Consider the following 22,714-nt stretch of genomic DNA (forward strand, 5'->3'; position numbering starts at 1 on the left):
CAGGAATGCACCAGCACTCCTGGCTCATTTTTATTTTTTATTTTGTGTAGAAACAGGATCTTTCTGTGTTGCCCAGGCCAGTCTCAAGGTCCTGGACTCAAGTGATCCTCTCTCCTCGGCCTCCCAAAATGTTGGGATTACAGGCGTGAACCACTGCACCTGGCCTAATATCATAGTTCTAAACTAATACCACAGGGTTCATTTTAGTTTTCTCCCTTTCCATAATTGTATCTCCCTTCTCTGACAGTGAGGAACTTGTCTCCCATTATCCTCAACATATTTAATTACTTTATCAGTCCCCACTGAGGAGGCTGGGATGCCTCCTCATCTCACCTGGGCTCTCTCTTCCTGCTCCAGGCCATGGCCAAGCCCCCATGGATGTTCTTTCTCGCTTCATACAGAGGCACCCCTATAGAAACCTCCCCATAGGGTTGCTTTTCTACCTCGATTGAGCTCTGACATCTCACCCTGTGCTTCCCCTGCCTCTGCCTTCTTCATAGATACCTTCCTCACTCCTCTCAGGTTCCAGCACCCCACACCAAACCCACACTGTGGCTCCTGTGGCACAGATGCCCTCCTCATTCTGCAGGCTCTGACACTCCGTGCTGAGTCACTGCCATTGCTACTGTCCTTTTTGGCTGCCCTCACCACCGTGCTCCACATCCTACCCTGCATCCTGGGATGTTGCTGTCCCCCAACCTCCATGTGGATACCCTTTGCTTCTGACAACCCATGCAGGGCTGCTGCTGCCTTCTCCCCTTTCCTTCAGTCTCCCCATTCCCCTTCCAGATAACTTCTTCACTGCACTTGGGCCCAGGAGTCATGTAGACCTCTACCATCCTTACCTTGCTCAGGTTCTGATTCCCTGCCCTGGACCCTCACTTCTGCCAACTTCCACCTGGATACCCTTTTGGTTCCAACAACCTCTGCCTTCCCCGTGGACAGCCCCTTCACACTCGTGACCTTCTTCATTCCCCCTGCTCTCCCTTATGGACAATCTCTTCACCCTGCTGCTGCCCACCATCACATGTCCTCTAAAGTGAGCCCAACTCCAAAATCTCATAAAATTGGTTCAAAACAAGGCTATACAGAGATTTTTCTCTTGAGAATGATAATCTTTCTAGCTAAGCTTACTAGAGGTTTCTGAAGAAACTTGACATATTAAGTCTAACCTATTTTACATTTGTGATGAATTTTTGAAATCTTTTGTTCTATATTAAACTCTTAGACTATTAGATGTGATCATGGTAGTTGGTGTGGTTCTTTCAAAACTAAAGAAAGAATTACAGGCCAGGCACCATGGCTCACACCTATAATCCTAGCACTTTGGGAGGCTGAGGTGGGCGGATCATGAGGTCAGGAGTTTGAGACCAGTCTGACCCACATGGTGAAACTCCACCTCTACTAAAAATACAAAAATCAGCTGGGTGTGGTCGCAGGCTCCTCTAGTCCCAGCTACTCAGTAGGCTGAGGCAAGAGGACCACTTGATCCTGGGAGCCAGAGGTTACAGTGAGCCAAAATTGTGCCACTGCACTCCAGCCTGGGTGACAGAGCAGGACTCCGTCTAAAGAAAAAAAAAAAGAAAGGAAAGACTAAGGAAAGCCAGGCATCTATAGCTTCAACTGCTCAGGGAGCTGAAGTGGGAGGATTGCTCGAAGTCAGGAGTTTGAGGCTGCAGTGAGCTATGGTCGTGCCTGTGAAGAACCACTGTGCTGCAGCCTGGCAACATAGAGAGACCCCCTCGCCTCTGCCCAATCTCTTAAATTAAAAAAAAAAAAAAAAGACTGGGAAAAGAAGTAAACATTTCAAATACTAAGACCCTACTTTTATCATAATTGCATATCACCCTGGCCAGTACTGTGTTCTCAGTCACTTCTGGGTTTCTATAAGTTAGGGTTTTAGCATAGGCGAATGTATAAACTGACCATGGTAATTGCTCTTTGTTTATGGACATGCCTACTTATATAGTATACACTCATCCATTAGTTTAACAAGTCATAATATATGGGCAGCTGCCCCTTTTACAGACTTTGGTTTGAAAGTAGAGCATTTGAGTTTATTTTGAGCATGAGGACATTTCGTTTCTCCCAAGGGCTTGAGAGCCACCAAGAAATTTCAGCTAATGTTAAGAATTGTTTATTTATTGGAAGACTCATTTCCACCACTTTCTACCAGGCCTCCATCACTGAAACCTCAGTGTTTACTTTATGGCCTAAGTAACGTTATAGACAACCTTAGTTAAAAAAAAAGAAATTGGCCTTAGAAATCATCTACAGTTAAAAATAGGTTACTGCAGTTCTGCTACTTACAGTGGTTTTGGTGATCTAATGCCTAGTCAGCAACAGACTGAGGACTGTTTGTAAGATTTGTGTTGAACTTAGGCTCCTGGAAACGACCGATTTATAAATTTAATTTCTAATGATATTATTATGTGCTCAAAAGAGAAACTTTTTTGAGTATTGTTGGGGAAAATCTAATATTTGTTAGCAGTGAGTACAATTTAAAAACCGAAGGAGACAAAGCATCTTCATGACTCCTTTTTTCTCTCTCTCATCTCCAAGGTCCAATATCATAGTCAGTGTTTTAGCCATTGAATACATATGTGCTAGTTGTAAAATAATTCTGATTTTGCTTCAAATTTGAAGTGTAGAAAAGAACAAGTTTAAACTGATTATGGATATTTTTATGATTCAATTAGTGAGTGTTTTCACAAAGTAGCTTTGCCTTCTTTTAATTAAAGTACAAATTTATTTAATTTGGTGAAAGGGTATGAAATATGAAGAATCCCTTTCTTATAGTATACCAAGAGAGTTTGGCTTAGTTTCCTTATCTAAAGAGGAATAAAGTATCTACCTCATAGTGTTATCGTTAGGATTGAGATTATATGTGTATTAATACAAAACTAAGTACAGTAAATGCTCAATAAATAATCATTGATATTTATTATTTCAGCTGGATCAAAAATATTACAAATGCCAACTTATTTTATGCGAGTAATGCCTTTAATATATTCTCACCTAGATTTTGGTTTCCTAAATTAAAATTTATTAAGGAAGAATGAGTTTGTCACTTAGAAAAATGTTACCATCTTTTTATATTTACTGTTTGATAATGTTTGACAGTATTTTTCTTTAAATCTTGATTTAAACACACTTTTTCTACAATGGATGACTAATGTTTTTAAGCTAATTATCACAAGAAAAAAGCTTTTTATTTTTTTTTGGCTGGGCATGGTGGCTCATGCCTGTAATCCCAGCGCTTTGGGAGGCCAAGGCAGGTGGATCACAAGGTCAGGATCCCCAACCTGGCCAACATGGTGAAACCCCATCTCTACTAAAACTACAAAAAAATTAGCTAGGCATGATGGTGCGTGCCTGTAGTCCCAGCTACTTTGGAGACTGAGGTAGGACAATCACTTGAATCCAGGAGGCACAGGTTGCGGTGAGCCAAGATCACACCATTGCACTCTAGCCTGGGCAGCAGAGCGAGACTCCATCTCAAAAAAAAAAAAAGAGAAAGAAAAAAGAAATTTTTTTCCCTCCCCATTAAAAATTTATTGGCCAGGCATTGTGAGTCACACCTGCAATCCTGATAGAGAAGGATCACTTGAGGCCAGCAGTTCAAGACCAGTCTGGGCAACATAGTGAGACCCTGTCTGTACTCAAAATTTAAAAAAAATCAGCTGGGTGTGGTGGTGTATGCCTGTGGTCTCAGCTACTCAGGAGTCTGAGGCAAGAGGATAACTTGAGCCTAAGTGGTAATCACTGCATTCCAGACTGAGTGACCCTATCTCAAAAAAAAAAAAAAAACAAGAAAAGAAAAAAACAAGGAAAAAGAAAACAGTTACTTTATAGGTACAATGTAATTACTATAGTTATAACAATAACTAGTGCTTGAACTTCAAAGAAAATGAAACCATTGACCTTTTTGTTAAAATTACGTAGCAAGTAAATGACCCTTTAAATTGTGCATTTGGTGCTCACTTTGGCAGCACATGTACTAGAATTGGAATGATACAGAAAAGATTAGCATGGCCCCTGCACAAGGATAACATGCAAATTCGTGAAGCATTTCACATTTTAAAAATCTAAAATAAAAGTAGATATTAAAGAAAAATTGTGCATCAGCAAATTCATTATGATTTTTTAAGCCTTGTACTTTTTCTGCTTGTCTTAAAAAATGGTATGGTGTGTTGGTGTGTGGTAATCATAATAATAAACATAATTCTCATTGGATCCAGAAAACTTTGAAACCCCAGAAAAGATTTGTAGGATAAAATCAAGGTATCATAGAGTGAGAACCCTGAAAAGCAATATGTATTCTCAAACACTGTCCAACATCTGATTTCCCCTCTATAAAACCACTGAAGAGCAATACAAGGAAAAAAATCTTTTATACTCATAATTGCTGAAGATGTTGATGGAGACGCTCTAAGTACACTTGTCTTGAATAGGCTAAAAGTTGGTCTTCAGGTTGCGGCAGTCAAGGCTCCAGGGTTTGGTGACAATAGAAAGAACCAACTTAAAGATATGGCAATACAACATATCTACAACCATACAATCTTTGATAAACCTGACAAAAACAAGCAATGGGGAAAGGATTCCCTGTTTAACAAATGGTATTGGGAAAACTGGCTAGCCATGTGCAGAAAGCAGAAACTGGACCCCTTCCTGACACCTTACACTAAAATTAACTCCAGATGGATTAAAGACTTAAACATAAGACCTGGCACAATAAAAACCCTAGAAGCAAATCTAGGCAAAACTATCCAGTACATAGGAGTACGCAAGGACTTCATGACCAAAACACCAAAAGCATTGGCAACAAAAGCCAAAATAGACAAATGGGACCTAATGAAACTCCACAGCTTCTGCACGGCAAAAGAAACAGTCACTAGAGTGAATCAGCAACCAACAGAATGGGAAAAAATTTTTGCAGTTTACCCATCTGACAAAGGGCTGATATCCAGAATTTACAAAGAACTCAAACAGATTTACAGGAAAAAAACAAGCCCATTCAAAAGTGGGCAAAGGATATGAACAGACACTTTACGAAAGAAGACATATATGAGGGCAACAGTCATATGAAAAAATGCTCATCGTCACTGGTCATCAGAGAGATGCAAATCAAAACCACATTGAGATACCATCTCACGCCAGTTAGAATGGCGATCATTAAAAAATCTGGAGACAACAGATGCTGGAGAGGATGTGGAGAAAAAGGAACACTTTTACACTGTTGATGGGAGTGTAAATTAGTTCAACCATTGTGGAAGACAGTGTGGCGATTCCTCAAGGCCTTAGAAATACAAATTCCATTTGACCCAGCAATTCCATTACTGGGTATATATCCAAAGGACTATAAATCGTTCTACTATAAGGACACATGCACACTAATGTTCATTGCAGCACTGTTTACAATAACAAAGACCTGGAATCAACCCAAATGCCCATTGATGATAGGCTGGATTGGAAAAATGTGGCACATATACACCATGGAATATTATGCAGCAATCAGAAATGATGAGTTCGTGTCGTTTATAGGGACATGGATGTAGCTGGAGAATATCATTCTCAGCAAACTGACACAAGAACAGAAAATGAAACACTGCATATTTTCACTCATAGACGGGTGATGAAAAATGAGAACACATGGACACAGGGAGGGGAGTACTAAACACTGGGGTCTATTGGGGGGAAAAGGGGAGGGCCAGTGGGAGGGGGCGGTGGGGAGGGATAGCCTGGGGAGAAATGCCAAATGTGGGTGAAGGGGAGAAAGGAAGCAAAACACACTGTCATGTGTGTACCTATGCAACTGTATTGCATGTTCTGCACATGTACCCCCAAACCTAAAATGCAATAAAAAAAAAAAAAGAAAAAAAGTATGGCTATTGTGACTGGTGGTGGTTCAGTGTTTGGAGAAGAGGGATTGACCCTAAAACTTCAAGACATTCAGCCTCATGACAGGAAAAGTTGGAGAGGTCATTGTGACCAAAGATGATGTCATGCTTTTAAAAGGAAAAGGTGACTAGGCTCAAATTGAAAAACGTATTCAAGAAATCACTGAGAAGCTAGATGTCACAACTAGTGAATATGAAAAGGAAAAACGGAATGAACGGCTGGCGAAACTTTCAGATGGAGTAGCTGTGCTGAAGGTTGGTGAGACAAAAGAAAGACAGAGGTACAGATGCCCTTAATGCTACAAGAGCTGCTGGTGAAGAAGGCATTGTTTTGGGAGGGGGTTGTGCCCTGTTTTGGTGCATTCCAGCCTTAGACTCATTGACTCCAGCTAATGAAGATCAAAAAATTGGTATAGAAATTATTAAAAGAACACTCAAAATTCCAGCAATGACCATTGCTAAGAATGCAGGTGTTGAAGGATCTTTGATAGTTGAGAAAATTATGCAGAGTTCCTCAGAAGTTGGTTATGATGCTATGGCTGGAGATTTTGTGAATATGGTGGAAAAAAGAATTACTGACCCAACAAAGGTTGTGACAACTGCTTCATTGGATGCTGCTGGTGTGGCCTCTCTGTTAACTACAGCAGAAGTTGTTGTCACAGAAATTCCTAAAGAAGAGAAGGACCCTGGAATGGGTGCAATGGGTGGAATGGGAGGCGGTATGGGAGGTGGCATGTTCTAACTTCTAGAATAGTGCTTTACCTTTATTAATGAACTATGACAAGAAGCCCAGGCAGTGTTCCTCACCAGTAACTTCAGAGAAGTCCATTGGAGAAAATGAAGAAAAGGCTGGCTGATGTTTAAGACATCACTATAACCATCAGTTACTGGTTTCAGTTGACAAAATACATCATGGTTTATTGCTGTCATTGTCCAGGCCTACAGATAATTTATTTTGTATTTTTGAATAACAAGACCTTTGTGCATTCCTGATACTGAGTACAAGAGCCATGTACCAATGTATTGCTTTCAACTTAAAACACTGAGGCATTTTTACTACTATTCTGTTAAAATCAGGATTTTAGTGCTTGCCATCGCCAGATGAGAAATTAGGCAGACTTTCTGTGGAGAGTGAGAATAATTGTGTACAAAGTAGAGAAATATCCAATTATGTGACAACCTTTGTGTAATAAAAATTTGTTTAAAGTTAAAAAAATCTTTTATTGACTATAACTTATTATAGTTATAAAATGATTAACAAACTGTATTAAGGAAGCAGCTGTGGTTAAAATTCCCACTTCCTGAACATATACTTTATAAATATATGTGTATTATATCCATTTCCAATTATTTCTTTAGGTAGAATTTATACTTTAAATTAGAACAATCCAGCTTGGAAACTGGTTTTTAAATAAAATATAAATGAGTTATAAATCCACTCAAGAAAATTGAGGTGAAATATAGCTTTAGTTTTAAATTTTATCCTTTGCAATAAAAAATAGCCATCTATTTTATTGGCTGCCAAAGTAATTTTTAATAGGTAGGATTGGTTTTTAAAAAATATATTGAATGTTAGACAGTATCTTTCTATAACAAATAAAGTTTATCTAAGCTAAATAATAGTATGTCTGCTAATTCTACAATAAATTGGCAGATTTTTAACTTCTCAGTCCTCTAGTACATCTATTAGCTCTCACATCATATGGCTTGACTTGGAAATATGATGGCTCATTTTAGTGGTGTTTCTGACTTCAACAATACCCTGGGACGTTCTGTTTTATAATACCTTCTTTTTTTTTTTTTAAATTGTACTTTAGGTTCTGGGGTACATGTTCAGATCATGCATAGGTACATACATGGCAATGTGGTTTGCTGCCTCCAACCCCCATCACCTGTATCTGGCATTTCTTCCCATGTTATCCCTCCCCAACAACCCCACCCTGTGCTGTCCCTCACTTAGCCTCCCCCAACAGACCCCAGTGTGTGATGCTCTCCTCCCTGTTTCATGTGTTCTCATTGATCGACACCCACCTATGAGTGAGAATATGCAATATAATACCTTCTTTTTAGCCATTTGTAATTAGGATTGAGTTTTTCTGGGAAGACCACTCTGCTTCTCTGTGGGTCTTGCTCTTCAGAGTCATTTGGCAGCATGGCATTTTGTCACTTGCAAAAGCATCTATGGATATTCGGATTAAGATGGTGGATAGGAGGCAGGACTAGCCTGCATCTCCCACTCAGACAGACAGAGCAGTGTGTGGAGACTCACATCATGAACTTCTGCTTCAACAACTACCACAAGAACATGTAGGAGAGCTGAGAGAATGCACAGAACATTTGAAGGAACTGGATCACCACTGCAGGCTCCCTGAGATGCTGAAAAACTAAGAGTCAGCTTGCTTTCTCAGTGGGGAGGCTGGTGGTCTGGGGTAAGTTCTCAGCCTTGGTCACTGGCTGCCTGGAAATAAACTCAGTTATGTTTCAGGGCACAGTGGGCATGAGACTAGCCTTTAGGACTATGGGCTACATGGGAGCAGGGTGAGGCCTGTTACTGCCAGCTCTACCCTACTTCCTTGGTACTCTGTGTGATTCAGCAGAGGCAGCCATAATCCCCCTGGGAACATAACTCCTTTGGCCTGGGTACCACTTCTCCATCTCCCACAGTAGCTGCAGCAAGCCCTGCCTAAGGAGAGTCCGAGCTCAGACACACTTATTCCTGCTCCCACCTGGTGGTCTTTCTCTACCAGCCCTGGTTGCCAAAGACAGAAGATATTATCTCTTGGGAGCTCTATGGCCCTGCCCACTGCCTGAAAAATCTGAATATTTAACCAGCAACCCTAAGGCAAGTTTGCATCCTCCTATAGTACTGCAGCTGATGCACTCTTGAAGCCACCTCCTGGCTGGAGGCCAACCAACAAAAAACCAGCACACTAAACAAAAATACAACCAAGGACCCTCACAGAGTCCACTTCACTCCCCTGAAACCTCCACTGGAACAGGTGCTGGTATCCATGGCTGAAAGACCTGAAGATGGATCACATCACAGGATTCTTTGAAGACACTTCCCAGTACCAGCCTGGAACCTGGTAGTTCCACTGGTTGGCTAGACCCAGAAGAGCAAAAATGATCACGGCAGTATGACTCTCAAGAAGCCCCATTCCTTGGAGAAGTGGGGAGAACACTACATTAAGGGAGCACCCCATGAGATGAAAGAATCTGAACAGCAGCCCTGAGTCCCAGATCTTCCCTCAGACATAGTCTACCCAGATGAGAAGGAACCAGGGAAACAATTCTGGTAAAATGACAGAACAAGGTTTTTAAACACCACCCAAAAATTACATTAGCTCACCAGCAATCCAAACCAAGATAAAATCTCTGAATTTCCAGAAAAAGAATTCAGAAGGTCATTATTAAGCTAATCAAAGAGACATCAGAGAAAGGTGAAGTCCAACTTAAAGAAATCAAAAACATGATACAGGATATGAAAGGAAAAATATTCAATGAAATAGCATAAATAAAAATAATCACAACTTCTGGAAATCAAAGGCACACTTAGAGAAATGAAAAATGCATTGGAAAATCTCAGATAAAATTGAGCAAGCAGAAGAAAGAACTTCGGAGCTCATGGAAAAGGCTTTTGAATTAACCCAATCCATCAAAGACAAAGAAAAAGGAATTTTGAATAACGAACAAGGCCTCCAAGAAACTTGGGACTATGTTAAGCATCCATCCAAACCTAAGAATAATTGGTGTTCCCAAGGAAGAAGAGAAATCTTAAAGTGTAGAAAACATATTTGAGGGAATCATTGAGGAAAACTTCCCTGACCTTGATAGAGATCTAGACATTCAAATACCAGAAGCTCAAAGAACACCTGGGAAATTCATCACAAAAAGATAATTACCTAGACACACAATCATCAGGTTATCTAAAGTCAAGACAAAGGAAAGACTCTTAACAGCTGTGAGGTAAAAGCATAAGATCACATATAAAGGAAAACCTATCAGAGTAACAGCAGATTTCTCAGCAGAAATCCTATAAGCTAGAAGTGATTGGGGTTCTATTTTTAGCCTCTATAAGCAAAACAATTATTAGCCAAGAATTTTGTATCCAACAAAACCAAGCTTCCTAAATGAAGGAAAGATACAGTCTTTTCCAGACAAATGCTGAGAGAATTCACCACTAGCAAGCAGTCTGGATTAGCTTTTTAATGTGATTCTGGATTCAGTTTGCTAGTATTTTGTTGAGGATTTTTGTATCAATGTTCATCAAGGATATTGTCCTGAAGTTTTCCTATTTTTGTTGTCTCAGCCAGGTTTTTATATCAGAATAATGCTGGCCTCATGGACTGAGATGGGGAAGAGTCCCTCCTCCTCAATTTTTTGAATGGTTTTAGTAGCAACTGTACCAGCTCTTCTTGCACATCTGGTAGAATTCAGCTGTGAATTTATCTGGTAATGAGCTTTTTTGGTTGGTAGGCTATTTGTCACTGATTCAATTTTGGAGCTTGTAATTGGTCTATTCAGGGATTCCATTTCTTTCTGGTTCAGTCTTGGAAGGGTGTATGTGTCCAGAAATTTTCCATTTCGTCTGGATTTTCTAGTTTGTGTATATAAAGGTATTGTTAGTAGAATCTAATGGTTATTTGAATTTCTGTGGCATGAGTGGTAATATCCCCTTTGTTCTATCTAATTATGTGTATTTGGATCTTCTCTCTTCTCTTTATTTGTCTAGCTACTGGTCTATCTTACTAATTAAAAAAAAACTCTTGGATTTGTTGATCTTTTGAATGTTTTTTTACTTATCAATCTCTTTCAGTTCATCTTTGATTTTGCTTATTTCTTGTCTTCTGCTAGCTTTGGAGTTGGTTTGCTCTGGCTTGTCTAGTACTTTTAGTTGTGATTTAAGTTGTTAATTTAAGACCTTTCTAACTTTTTGATGTGGGTATTTAGTGCTATAAATTTCCCTCCTAACAGTGCCTTAGCTTTGACCCAGAGATTCTGGTATGTTGTATCTTTCTCATTAGTTTCAAAGAACTTCTTGATTTTTGCCTTAATTTCATTATTTACCCCAATATTTCAGGAGCACATTGTTTAATTTCCATGTAATTGTATGGTTTCCAGTGATTTTCTTGGTCTTGAATTCTACTTTTATAATACTGTGGTCTTAGAGAGTGGTTAGTATGATTTTAGTGCTTTAGCATTTGCCGAGGATTGTTTTATATTCGATTCTGTGGCCAATATTAGAGTATGTGTCATGTGGTGATGAGTAGAATGTGTATTCTGTTGTTTTGGGGTGGAGAGTTCTATATATGTCTATCAGGTCCATTTGGTTCAGTGTCGAGTTCAGGTCCTGAATGTCTTTGTTAATTTTCTGCCTTAATGATCTATCTAATACTGTCAGTTGGGTGTTGAAGTCTTCCAGTATTACTGTATGGGAGTCTAAGTCTCTTTGAAGGTCTTTAAGATCTTGTTTTATGAATCTAGGTGCTCCTGTGTTAGGTGCACATCTATTCAGGACAGTTAGATCTTCTTGTTGAGTTGAACCCTTTCTATTATGTAGCGTCCTTCTTTGTCTTTTTTGATCTTTGTTGGCTTACAGTCTGTCTCTTTATTGAGTAAAGCTGTAAATAAATTTAAAAATGAAAAAAAAAACCACAAAGAAAATACCAAACAAACAAACAAACAAATGAAGTCTGTTATGTTTGAAACTGGGATTGAAACCCTTCCTTGCTTTTCTCTGTTTTCCATTTGTTTGTTAGATTTTTCCCCATCCCTTTATTTTGAGCTTATGGGTGTCATTGCATATGAGTTGGGTCTCTTGGAGACAGCATACCATTGGTTCTTGTTTTTTATCCACCTTGCCACTCTATGATTTTTAATTGGGACATTTAGCTCATTTACTTGGAAGGTTAAAATGATGTGTATGGATTTAATTCTGTCTTCATGTTCATAGATAGTCATTTTGCCGACTTGTTTGTTTGGTTGCTTTATAGTGTCACTGATCTGTGTACTTATGTGTGTTTTTGTAATGGCTGGTAATAGTCTTTCCTTTTTATATTTAGTGTTTCTGGTTCTCATAAGGCAGGTCTGATAATAACTAATTCTCTCAGCATTTGCTGGTCTGAAAAGGATCTTATTTCTTTTTTGCTTATGAAGCAATCTGCCCCTCTTGTTTTCAGAATAGAAAGTGACCTTCACTATTTTCAACTTAATCCTCAAAAAAGGAAGGTTGCCTGTATTATACTACCATTTCATTGATTCCAACCTCTTTTTGCATACAAACGTTAAATACAAATGACAAAGGGGCAACTAATACTTTTCCATTTGATTGTTGTCCAAAATTATTTAAAACATTTCATTCAAAACAGCTTCTGATTACTGTTTGGGTCTCTAAAAGAGCTATAGAAAACAAAATAAAACTAAAACCTCTTCCCAGCTCTGGTTCTAAACAAGTTAAGAAATAAAGCAAAGTTTGGAAAAGACATGCAGCCAGGCATCTGGAAGTAGCTGCCTCAGCCACAGGGCAATGGTCAATGTATTCTGCTATCTAGTACCTTGAGTTTGATTTCTTAGAAACAGTTTGAGCTGAAGAAAAGAACATTGGATGGACCACTCCAAGATGATCAACTAGATGCAGCCAGGAGGAGCATCTCCCACCAAGGGACCAGGACATCATGAAGAGTGGCACACTCCTAGCAAATCTCCAGAGGGAAGACATTGAGAGTGGACAGATGAAAAACACAGATGCTAGACGAAAGGGGAAGAAGGCTGGGAACCCTGTATGGTGCTACTATGCACCAGAACTCATTTCTAGCCCCCAGAAATTTCTGCAGAAGGGGTGAGTTCAACAGGCAAGGAGGAACCTGCTCTCACCATAAGCTTCTAGAATCCTGGCAGGAGGAGATCCCTCAACCACCAAAGATAAATGAGTTGGCAGGGAGAGATGCTCAGAGAAGTAGTAGGAGCAGAATTTCAGCTAGTGCAAATCCCAGAGGGTTTGGGGCGGTGGTGACTACATTGGAGCATGGACAGACATACCCATTCCCTAGGCTCAACTTGCTGCCATAGGAGACGTTAGCTCTAGGGGAACTGTCAGACCTGAACCCTGCAAGGCAGTCTTCCCCATAAGACAGGGCCAGTCCAACCTAAGCACCCCTCAGTCTACTGGTCTCTCCCGGGACCCCAGCCTGGCTGTGCCTGTTTACAGTCCAGCCCCCATGTACTTCCTGGGGGCCCACATCATAGCTCCTGTGCTGGTGGACCATACATAACAGCAGAGTGCTCCAGTAGAGCAGCCCCATGGACACACACCAGCCCACTCATGTCCTCCCACTGCTGCAGACTCCACGTGTCACTTTGCTGGCACACACCCAGCCAGGACCACCCCGACATTGCTTTGCCAGCATATGTGCGTGTGCAGGTGAACCTTGCCTTCCCTCACATGCCAGCACGTAAGTGTGTGTGCACTCTGCCATGCCACTGCTGCCAGTGAGAGTCCCCTCCCTCCCCCTCCCACTGTTGCACCACCATTGTTGTTGGAGCATTAGTGGGCACTGAGCTCATCAGCCCCACTTCTGCCAGCACCTCACCCCTGTGTCAACACTGTTGTGGCTGTGAAACTAAACATGGAAAACAGTGGACATGCCCCCACTGTGAGTAGCACAGAGGATATACACAGTCCTACACCTACCAGTGCCCCACCCCCATGGTAACACCATCACTAGTGCAAAAGGGCACAATTTCTGGACAGGGGCTCCCAGCCCCCAAGAGCTGTGCTGCCATTGCTGCAGTTGTGAATGCCAAAACAGAGGCTAGCACCCTGGCACCCACTAGCATCCTGCAGCCCCCAACACGCATGCACCCTGCTGTACTGCTGCTACCAGTGCTGCTAGTATGTGCAAACAAAAACAAGCCCTGCTGCACCAGCCTATGAAGTGCTTTGGCTGGTACCACCCACTAGAGTGTTGTGGCCAGCAGTATGGGAGCACCTCAGTCCTCCAGGTGCGGCAGGTTCCTAACCTTGAGGAGCCAGAGAACAAAGCCAGTGCCAATACCAGCCACCCAGAGTTAGAGCACACAGGCTAGGACTCCTGAGCAGAGTCCTGACTCCCTAAAATCTTCCAGAGCTGAAACCAGTTGACTGAACTCACCTTATACTACAAATAAAGCCCCAAGGTTATCAAATAGAATAAAAGAAAATAAGCCATCCAAAGGACAGCAACTTCAAAGACTGAAAGAACATCTGCCCACAAAGATGAGAAGGAACCAGTGCAAGAACTTGGACAACTCAAAAAGCCAGAGTGTCTTCTTTCCTCTATATGACTGCACTAGCTGGAGAGCAAAGGTTCTTAATCAGGCTGAGATGGCTGAAATAACAGAAATGGAATTCAGAATATGAATAGAAATGAAGATCAGCAAGATTCAGGAGAATGTTGAAAATCTATGGAAGCTAAGATAGCAATAAAATGATACAGGAGCTGACAAAGTAGCCAGTTATAAATAAAATGGCTTGCATGTTTTTTATCAAAATGAGTTCTATACAAAAAGGTTTAAAATTAAGCAAATACAGTAAATAAATATTTATATATTTCTATTGTTTTAAAATGCTAATTACAGGTTTGTTTTAACTAGGACAATCTGTCGTGATTTCTATTTAAAATCGCTGTGTTAATACTTAAAATATTATGCTACTTATATTTCACTATATAGACCTAAGCTAAATCAAGACCTTCTTGAGCTATCAGTAACCCCTAATAAAAGTCTTCCTAGCCTAAGATCTCATAGTGTTAGCCTGAAAGGTCATTCCCAAAGCATCCCAAAGCAGGTGAAAGTCCAATGTTGCTGAAATAATCATGATATATTCTCAGGATATTCAAGTAGTCGCACAGTTACCTGCTAAAATATCACCCTCCTTAACTTATGAAAGGTGCTACAATGAGTTGACTATAACAAGTGAACAACTTTTTGTCATACTCATGGCCAGTGAAGGCAAACTGCTACTTAGGTACCATGTTTTTACTCCAATGGCTTTGCAAATACAGAAGAGCCAGAAAGATATCGAGTCAGGCACAGGTCTGAGGGGATTTTCATCTACCTGATACTTTCAAAAGTCTGCTACTTAGGTAGAGGGGCAGATTTGGCTAGAAGAATACTACTTACCCTTTTTCATTGATTTTGATATGATTATTTTTTCACATTTCTGAAATTTGGGTACATCCTGAAATTGGTAGCATATTTTAGTTGAAACTATTTTTTCCAGCTTGGAAGCACATAAAATAATGGTGTGTGTTACGATCAGTCATAAAAATGACATTGGGATTTTTGAAAGTAAGAGGTAGATGAATATTCCCTCAGACCTGGGCCTGACATGGTATCTTTCTGCTTCTGCTGTATTGGCAAAGCCAGTGGAGCAAAAACATGCTACCTAAGTAGCAGATTGCTACTGACTCCCTAAAATCTTCCAGAGATGAAACCAGTTGACATTTTATTCATAACTGCTGATTATTCATTTTGAACTACAATTTAGTTAAAACAATATACTCAAAGTTAATTAACTTTATGTAACAAGTAGCACCATTTAAAGCAACTAGGAAAAACAACTTTTAAATATGTATTAGGGTTCTCTTATAGGATATATAAAAATATATTTACACACACATGCACATGCACACACACATGTGCATATGTGTGTGTGTGTGTGTGTGTGTTATATAAAGGGGAGTTTATTAAGTATTAACTTACATGATCGTAAGTTCCCACAATAGGCTGTCTGTAAGCTGAGGAGTGAGGAGAGCTAGTCTGAGTCTCAAAACTGAAGAACTTGGAGTTTGATGTTCAAGGGCAGGAAGCATCCAGCACGGGAGAAAGATGTAGGCTGGGAGGCTGGGGCCATCTCTCTTTTTTAATGTTTTTCTACCTGCTTTATATTCACTGACAGCTGATTAGATTTTGCCCACCAGATTAAGGGTGGCTCTACCTTCCCCAGCCCACTGACTCAAATGTTAATCTCATTTGGCAACACCCTCACAGACACACCCAGAATCAATACTTTGTATCCTTCAGTCCCATCAAGTTGATACTCAGTATTAACTATCACAGAATACAAAGTTCTACTGTGCCTCTCTCTAACCATTTGCTTTTTTATTCTCCTCTTTCCATAGATTGCCCCAGGCTTTAGAGTGTTCTAGGTTATTTTTGGTTGTTCAGTATTAACTTCAATGCTAATGTTATAGATTTCCCTTTTTGTCCTTATACACACACGTATGTATGTGCACACACACACGTATGCATACATACATGCTCATACGTTCATTCTCCCTTCCACATGTAACTGGCTTACATAAAACTAGAACTGAGGTAACTTTGGTCTTGACAAATGGAGAATCTCAGAGCTTTTACAATTGCTAATTTCTCCTCACATAGCTGGCTCAGATCAAAACTCAGGTGTGGACTCCTCAGGGAGGCCTTCCCTGAATAGCTTGGAGCTACTTTTGTTTTCTATTTATTTCTCATTTATTGACATTATTTTGTTTACCTTATCTCTCTCTGCTAGATTATAAGATAAGTGAGAATAGGGACCTCGTGCACCTTTTTCGTTAGTATGTCCTCAAATGAAGAATCTTCATGTTCACACTTGCAGTAGCAGACGTAACTTCCTACTCATGGGAACTGGGGAAGTTTGTTGGAATTTACTTGCCACAGATTGGTACCTGCAATAAATTGATAAATTTTTACCTGGTTTACCAGAGTTCAGAGAGATATTTTGTTGTGGCTTTTAGGACAGAGAGGCTTCTTTATGTTCTTAGCACTTCTTCTCACCCTTTTACATAGCACATGGCCACCCCAAATAATGACTGTGCTTCCCAGTTACCCTTGCAACTAGACCAGACCAGGTTCTGGCAAATGAGACCTATGGAGAGGTAATGTGGGCCAGGTTCAGGCTGTGCATTTAAAGTGTAGGCACATGTCTTCCTTTATCCCCTTTCTTCTTGCATGCTGAAATGCAGCCAGAATGGCAGGAGCAGGAGTGGTCATTTTAGATCCTAGAGGAAGCTGTGTGTTGGGGATGATTGAGCAAAGGTTGGAAAGAGCATGATGGGTTCTCTCATAATGGTGGAAACACCATACCAACCCAGGACCACCTATTTTCACTTTTTGTAAGTAAGACATACATTCCTGTCTGATTTAAGCCACCATAATTTGAGTCTCTGTGACAACAGCCAAACTAGATTTCAGTTAATATGGTCACCTTTTGCTGCAATAGTCATCACAAGAGTTTGTGCTGTGAGCCTTGTAATTCTGATCATTTTATGACCTGCTAAGGAAGTGATCAAAATAATGAATTCTCTTGATGCTTGTGTTCTTAAACATGACCAGATTCTGGGTGTTTGGAAGTAGTGTACGAAGATTTAACTTATTTTAGTGGAACCCTGAATTTTTAGAATTTTAAAATTTTCCAAAGAACTTTATGGAAAAAGTCCCAGATAAATAACATTAGGAATTAAAGAGATCTGAGCTGCTTAACCTGTTGGGTTCTCAGGCATTTATTTGATTAGACATTTTTATTTAATTGACAAACCTCTGCTCTGCTACCCCCATTCTTTTTTTTTTTTTTTAATCATTCAGAACACCTGGGGGACACTGTATTATTTATAGATAGAGAGAATTAATAAACTTTACTAGTTCCAAGAAATATAAATCTTCTCTTCCTCACCTTCTCTCCTTTCCAGAAAAGCTCCTCCCTTGTAGTTTTTTGTCAAGAGAGGTGTCACTTCCAATAGTGGAGGGGAAAAGCTGAAAAGCCTTTTTCAAAGTAATCTGTTTCATCTATGTAATAACAGTCTATCGAGCACATGCTGTCTGCTAGACGGTGACGCTGTCAAACTGAAACAAGCATGGTTTTTTGGATATGCATACAATTTGTTTTGTAATGTGGATTTATAGTGCACTACTATTACTCATGCCATTTTCAGGGATAAAGGACCAAGTAGGATTTGTAGCCTGGCATGAGTATCTGAGTCCTGCTTTTCTAGTACTGCCTCTGTGAGAAAAGTAAGTCCTAGATTCTGCATTTAAATTGATAACTTTGTCTGTGGGTACTGGGATTACTGAAATGCAGTATTTCCCACTAATTTGTTTTTCTTTGCTATATCTATAAATTTGGCATTCACATTAGATTTTTATCTTGAGTTTTACTCCTCAGTAAGCTTTTAATTGGAACCTTATGAGACCTACACATTTCTCCATAAGGATATATCATCTCGATTTCATTTTTTTCTTGGAGAATAGTTATTTTAGTGTTGTTCTTCTCTGCTATCACATTAAAGCACTGTATTTTTAAATAATGAGAAAGAGACAAATAGAAAAATGAAAATGACATGCATGAACTTTTGTTCCTTTGCCCAGGGAAGGCACATTTTCAGATTGTGAGTTAGGTGAATCTGTGCCAAGCATCTGATCAGAAAATGAGAGTGGAATATATAGGCTATGCAAACTAGTGCTTTTTAACTGGCCTTGGCTTAGAAGCAATGATATCATATGTTATTCCAGCTGAAACCGGAGTTAGTAATCAGGCAAAGTAAGTTCAAGGCTAACAATTTTGGTTCTTACCATTTTATGGGTCTACCCAAAAGTTTCAAATGCAGACCTTATGGCAGTGACTGAAGGCGCATATGGGTGGGTCTCCATTTTGTGAAAAACAAGGAGGGTACAACCATTCTGGTTATTCTTGCATGACCAAAATGGAAATAACAATGGTTTTTGCTTCCCTACACTAACTGAATCTTCCATCCTGAGCCACTCCTTCTAGCTGTTTGTACCAGGCCAACCACTGCAGTGGTGCTAGGATTCTTTTTTTCTGTTAAACATCCGGGTTCTAAAGAATAAAGGGAAATAACATTGTCTAACTGATTTTTTTTCTTTTATCTTTTAAGTGTTAGCCTTAGAGAAACCAAGTCTTGCTTATGTCCGTTCACAGGGTGTTTTGTGTCTAACATACCTAAAGGTGTGCTTTCCTAAGGGATGCCTGTGCCTAAGCTGGCAGAATATCTAGAATATTTCTGACTTAAGGGTTCTGAGAGTGCTAGAGGTTAGCTTAACATTAGTGGGTGCTGAGACTCAATAGGAGAGTTGGGCTGGTGCATGGATTTCTCCATGATCTCTGGAAGGTCTATGCCTTGCCATCTCCCTCTGTTCTTCTCGTTCTTTAAGTTAAAGGACTCACAGCAGAAGTGGATGGGTGGAATAAGTGGAAGAATGTTGAGTATCAGACAGCTGATAAGTCTGGTTTTTTTTTTGAGAATGTGTTGATGCTTGAAGTGATGAATGTCAGATGATCCAAATCTCCTGAAGACGGACATACTTGAGGAGTATGTGGCTCTCCTCAGTGCTTTCTTTACTCAGGACTGTCCAGTGGGAGCAGTATTGGCTTATAACTTGCAGTGTTGTGTTGCAGTGTAATTTTACAAACATTCTGGAAATACTTCTTCTAGAGTAATTTATGTCATTTCATGTCCTGTGCAGAAAAAGAAATCCACAGCTGGGCGATTACATACTAGTTGTGATGTATGTTTTTAACAGGAGTCTTTCCTGACACAAAATGCAAGAATACTAGTCTTGGTTTTTTATCTCCTGATTTTGTAAATGAGCAAAACAAAATTGCCAAAAAGCTTATTCCAGGGGAAAATATATGATAAAAATTGATAGATTATCACCCTTCCATGTGGAGCTTTCTGTTGTTATCCATCCATGTGATTAAAAAAAAAACCTTTATTGTAGTTTTGCTAGAGAGTATAGAAGATTCCTTTAAGTAGTTTGTCCATGTAGGGATGGCGTAGCCTTTTTTCTTTTTTGTAAGTGAACTGTTTTGTTTTGGTTAGTGTTGCTGTTTTGTTTGATATATCAGTAAGTATTTAAAGTTTGTTTTCCTTGCAACATTCTGGATTCATAATTTTTAAACAGAAAAAAGTAGGGAATTAAATTGGAAAATTTTGGATTTGGTATGTCTTGTTATTAATTTTACTGAGAAATATAGAATTTATCTTTTGTCCTGTTGCATACATGATCGTCACTATTTTTTATTTTGTATTGTTTAACTTTAGTTTTGATGGTAAAAAGCATTATAAAGTACAAAGACATAAAATTTGTAAAGTCACTTTTATTTGATGGATTTGTTTTTTTTGCTCTTACATTTTTAAAGAGATTATAGCCTTTGTGAGAAAAAGAAATTTAAAAAGTGGATTAGAAGTAATCTCATAAACATAACATTTTAGAGGAAAGCTGCCTATTTAAACATGATGAATTTATCAACCAAGGCATGCATCATCAGCAGTCTTCTCTACTGATAAGAATAGTTTTTAATGGCACTCACCTGATTTAAATTCTCCTTAAGAATAATTCATATACTGATTGGGTGTAGGAATAATTCAGTGTATTTCTGGTTAGCATGATAAAATAACACAGTAAAAAAAGAGAAAATATAGACTAAAATTTAGAAGCTAAGATATTTTGCTTTTGTAGGAGAGCTAATAAAATGACCTCCAAATGGAGATGATTTCTTATGTAACCAAAACATAAAATCCATTCATTCAACCAACTAATATTTATTGAGCCACCTATTAGACACCAGACACCATGCTTTGACAGCAAGGCTGAATCAATGAACAAGAAAAACAAGATCTGTGCTGTTGTATGGCTTGTATTATCTGGAGAGTCAAGACAAGCAAATTAAATCATAAGGATTATGATCAGTACAGGTTTGGAGCATCTGTTAGGTCTAAACCACATTGTTCAGTGTTAAGAAGGGTTTTCTTTTAAATTAGTTTTCAACTTATAAGGGATATATATCCCACTTAACACATAAATGGTTCCTTTCTTAGTATACCATAGTCCCTTATACATACACCTATAATAATACATATCAGTTAGAGCATGGCATATTTACGTCCATCTCACTCTGCCACAGCCACACCCATACTGTTAGACTGGCATTTTATAACTTATTTATTCTTGCTTTCCCTTCACTTGGAATATGCCTAACCTCTAAGAAGTGCATGATACACTATATGTATTGGTTTGATGAAGGTATAGTTCTTTATGATAATGAGATATTTTCATCTAATTTTATTTCAAATTATACTTCATATATATGAGATATTGAATATCTGATTTTATTACTTGATTCAGATATCATATATCTGATTTCAGTATCTGAGATATAGAAAATATCTTAACATTTGCATCTATTTGTCTTCATCAAACTCATAAAAGAGGTAATGTTATTGTTGAAGCAGCAGAAGACACAGTTTAAGTGACAACTTATACATGAGGGTTTTTGCCAAGAGTCATAGAAGAAGGATGATTATAGCTGCTCGTCTATAACTTGGTCTAATCTTGTCAAATGTGTGAATCTTGCCAGAAACCCTTATCACTTTTGTTTCACCACACGACTCCCATTTTTACCCTGTTCTTAGTGAAATCATTCTGAAGTCTTTACAAGATGTTTGTACTGAAATTATGAGATAGTTGATCCTCACTACCAAACTGTCTACCACCATTGAGCTCTTGCCCAGTGATAGGAACCAGGCTTAAATGCTTTACATGCATTGTCTTATTCAAACCTTACAGTTCTAGGAATTATCCTTGCTCCTGTTTTATAGCGGAAGAAACAGAAACAGGTAAGTTAAGTATCTGCCTAGGTTCCATAGTTAATAAGTGGTAGAGCCTGGATTTTGTCCTGGCTTTGCCTGACTCCAAAATCTGTGCTTTCAACAACTCTTCCACACTACCTTGAAGGGCTTATTTGAAAATATAAATTAAAGAATATAATTGTTAAACTACACTTCTAGTAGAAGTACAGCTCTGTATTTTTGTAAGCAAATCACCTGTATGTACATTTATCAGAAAATACAAATAAAGTCAGACTCACAATTTTTGATTTTTTGCAGAAACAATTCCTTGTTTTTACTTTATGAATAAATAATATACCCTGGAATTTCTTTTGGAGCACTCCCCTCCAGTACATGTAATTCATCTTATTTGGCATTTTCTAGCCATATATTAACTGATAGATGATGCATATGGGGCTAAAGGGTTTAGACTCCCCAGTGTTCAGCCCCAAAGGCTGAGATTTTCTGCTGTAGTGAGGTGTGATCCAAACAACAAATAGTTTTTGAGTTCGTGCAAAGACTTTGTGTTGTTGTTTGTATTTACTTCAGAAATCTCAGCCCTGTTTGTACCAAGATTCGCATTTTTGGGAAGAATTTTGGCAGTCGTCTTATAAGAATCCACTCTATGGTTCATCCCTCTATAGAGGGCTTATGTGGGTTTTTTAAGATCTAGATTTCTTTCTAAACATTGGCTACACAAAAGAATTTCCTTTTTTTCTCTTTACATCAAAATGTATATTCGCATCTCTCATATACAGTATCTTTTTCTCATGTTACACTTAATTTTGTTACCTTTCTAAGGCTGAAATTGTAATGGGTGCCCTTTTATACAAAATTTTGAAGTAGTGATAGGAGAGATTTTCATCACCGAAGGTCACGCGATGCTCAGATCAGAGGCCAGAGGAGACACTCATAGAGGTCACACATACTGGCCATTTTCCATCTGTCAGCCACAGGCTCCATCTTCTTTTGCAGGAAGACAGTATGACAGGAAAGCATGAGAAGGTCCAGGACATCGTCAACAGCAAGGCGATCACTGAAGTGTACCCTCTTTAGGGATACCTTCTTTAGATCAGGGGTAAATTATCCACAGGAAGACATAATACCCTGATAACTGTACAAGAGCATCAAAAATAATTTAATTAGTTA

General features: G+C 39.1%; 1 protein-coding gene, 1 non-coding gene and 1 pseudogene across 3 annotated transcripts in view; all 3 read left to right on the forward strand.

Moving 5' to 3' along the window:
* SCFD2 (sec1 family domain containing 2) overlaps positions 1-22,714 on the forward strand; it is a 446,165-nt gene that overhangs the window by 100,943 nt on the left and 322,508 nt on the right. The window lies entirely within an intron of this gene.
* On the forward strand, positions 3,977-4,083 carry LOC118152493 (U6 spliceosomal RNA). Its single transcript, XR_004741254.1, has one exon. It is a non-coding gene; the product is annotated as a U6 spliceosomal RNA (small nuclear RNA).
* LOC144581820 (60 kDa heat shock protein, mitochondrial pseudogene) lies at positions 5,771-6,748 on the forward strand (annotated as a pseudogene).

This window comes from Callithrix jacchus, chromosome 3 (genome assembly GCF_049354715.1).
Source record: "Callithrix jacchus isolate 240 chromosome 3, calJac240_pri, whole genome shotgun sequence".
Taxonomy (NCBI): domain Eukaryota; kingdom Metazoa; phylum Chordata; class Mammalia; order Primates; family Cebidae; genus Callithrix; species Callithrix jacchus.